General features: G+C 45.1%; 1 protein-coding gene across 1 annotated transcript in view; it reads right to left on the reverse strand.

Moving 5' to 3' along the window:
* bahcc1a (BAH domain and coiled-coil containing 1a) overlaps positions 1-2,500 on the reverse strand; it is a 67,894-nt gene that overhangs the window by 31,074 nt on the left and 34,320 nt on the right. The gene's annotated exons all lie outside the window — the stretch shown is intronic.

Here is a 2,500-nt window from a genome sequence, read left to right on the forward strand (position 1 = left end):
CCACTAATTGAGAAAAAGTGACAGAACGATCTAGACACAGAGAGGGAGGAGAAGGGAAGAGGGGAAGAGAGCTGTTGGAGGGAGGAGGGGCAGTGCAATGCAGCAGTGGATCTCTTCAGGTTTGCTAATTGAAAGGAAGGGATGCAGGCTGGCACTCGTAGAAAGAGAGAAAGAGAGAGAGAGGGGGAGAGATAGAGAGAGAGAGAGAGCTCATATTCTACAAAAGGATAGGCTATGGCAACCAGGCCTACAGAAAGAAAGATGGACAACTGAAGATAAGCTAGAAAGAGTATATCAAAGAGCTGGATTAGAATGGTGTGTGCAAGCGTGTGTGTGTGTGTGTGTGTGTGTGTGTGTGTGTGTGTGTGTGTGTGTGTGTGTGTGTGTGTGTGTGTGTGTGTGTGTGTGTGTGTGTGTGTGTGTGTGTGTGTGTGTGTGTGTGTGGACAGAGATATGAGGCTGTCATTGTGTTTGGCATAACTCAAGCTGTAATTTGGATGAAGGCCAGCTGGCATCAGGCCTATAAGGGCGTCCTTGTTGTTGTTGTTTTCCCTCATATTTCTCCTTTTTAGTTTTTCATAAAACAAATTAGGCCCCGTGCATTTTTACAGGTTTATAGGCAGGAGAGTAAACTACAGTGAACGTGAAACATTTTTTTTCAAAACCTCAATGGGAGGTAATCCGTTTTTCCAGGTCTAACAACAAAATAAAAAGCATTGCAATTTATCGAAGCTGTTACACACACTCTTTCTCTCTCCTTCTCTCTCTCTCTCTCTCTCTCTCTCTCTCTCTCTCTCTCTCTCTCTCTCTCTCTCTCTCTCTCTCTTCTCGCACCCACACCCCAACAAATACCTCCTCCCCCACTCTTCCCCCCTCTTACTACTTGACAATGAACAGCAGACATCTCCTCTCTCCGGCTCAGATGAACAACAGACAAGCCTGCGTACAGTATGACACGTACAGTTACCGTTAATACCGTTGAGATGAATCTGAGCACGGATGCCCAATAAAATCCATGGCTTACGTTGGGAGAATTTGGAACGTTGAGGCTTGATTCAGCTGAACGCTTTCGTGCCTCAGTCGACTCTATTTGAGGTAAGGCGTTTCAACGGTAATTGTACCTCATACACTTTCTCTACTCTGAAAGTGTTTATCCACATCAAACGGTGATGGTTACCAGGTAATGAGAACACTGTTATCTATCACCCAATATGTGGTAGGCTTTGGCTCTTTAATCTCTTAAATTGTGTCATAATCAAAGAAACACAAAAGACAAAGAGATCCTGCGCCAAAGACAGGTAGCTCGAGACATGAGGCTCTGACGAATACCTTTGTAAGTACCACACACACACACATACACACACACACACACACGCACGCACACACACACACACACACACACACACACACACACACACACACACACACACACACACACACACACACAGGAACACGTGGTGCGATGTGTGTTGCTGGTGGGATACCGTCGACACCCAGAGAGAGGAGGCGAGAGTCTGGGTAATTGTGCCGCTCATTTTGATGACTTGCTTTTTATGCAAAACAGGAAAAAGACAATATGCAATTATCTTCAAGAGGGAACAGCTGAATGTGGTTGATGAACAGTCTGGATTCAATCATGCTCTTAGAGCGTTATATGCAATTAAACTGCAATAGAGATAATGGCCTCCATTGCCAACTGAGTAATAATCCCTGTCGTAATCACCTCCATTACTTTTATTAGGCTTGGCATTATCATCATCATTCTTATTAATATTATTCTATTTTTCTGCAAAGATCTCTGTGACATTGACACCCTCTCTAAAAGGCCCAAAACATCAGTTTTCTGCCATACTCTTTTGGGATATTATCAAATTGAAGGTTCATTATCGCCAGTAGAACCCAATCTTATTGCATCCTCTTGCTCTTTGACTCTCAATGTTGACATTTGGCAGATGGCTGTATCCATCCAGTAACACCCCCTAGCAGGCCTCCATGACTCTCTGTGGCCAGGACATCTGAGGGCCACCCATCTCCAAACACACAGTGTCTATCAACAACAAACACAAGCCCAGCTGGATCAAACATAATCAACCCCAACTCTACATCATACAACCAAAGCGGTCATTATCAGTGGCCACAATCTCTGAGAGACACAGCACACACACACACACACACACACACACACACACACACACACACACACACACACACACACACACACACACACACACACACACACACATACACACATTCCCCACTGGCCTGGGAACAGCTGGGCCACTGTTAAAGAGGAACGGACGTTCAACGATCAAATACAGCTGAACGAAGGGGAATTCCAAAAATACAATGGTGACTTTAGGGCATAACGGTGTCAACCCTGTCACATAATTAGCATGAGGCTGAGGTTGTGGATATGACACCCAAACAACATGGTGAGTCCAGAGTGTTTTGTAGACTGTAGCACTGAGAGGGGCAGCCTATGACTGCATCCCAAGGGGGA

This window comes from Argentina silus (genome assembly GCF_951799395.1).
Source record: "Argentina silus genome assembly, chromosome: 9".
Taxonomy (NCBI): Eukaryota; Metazoa; Chordata; class Actinopteri; order Argentiniformes; family Argentinidae; genus Argentina; species Argentina silus.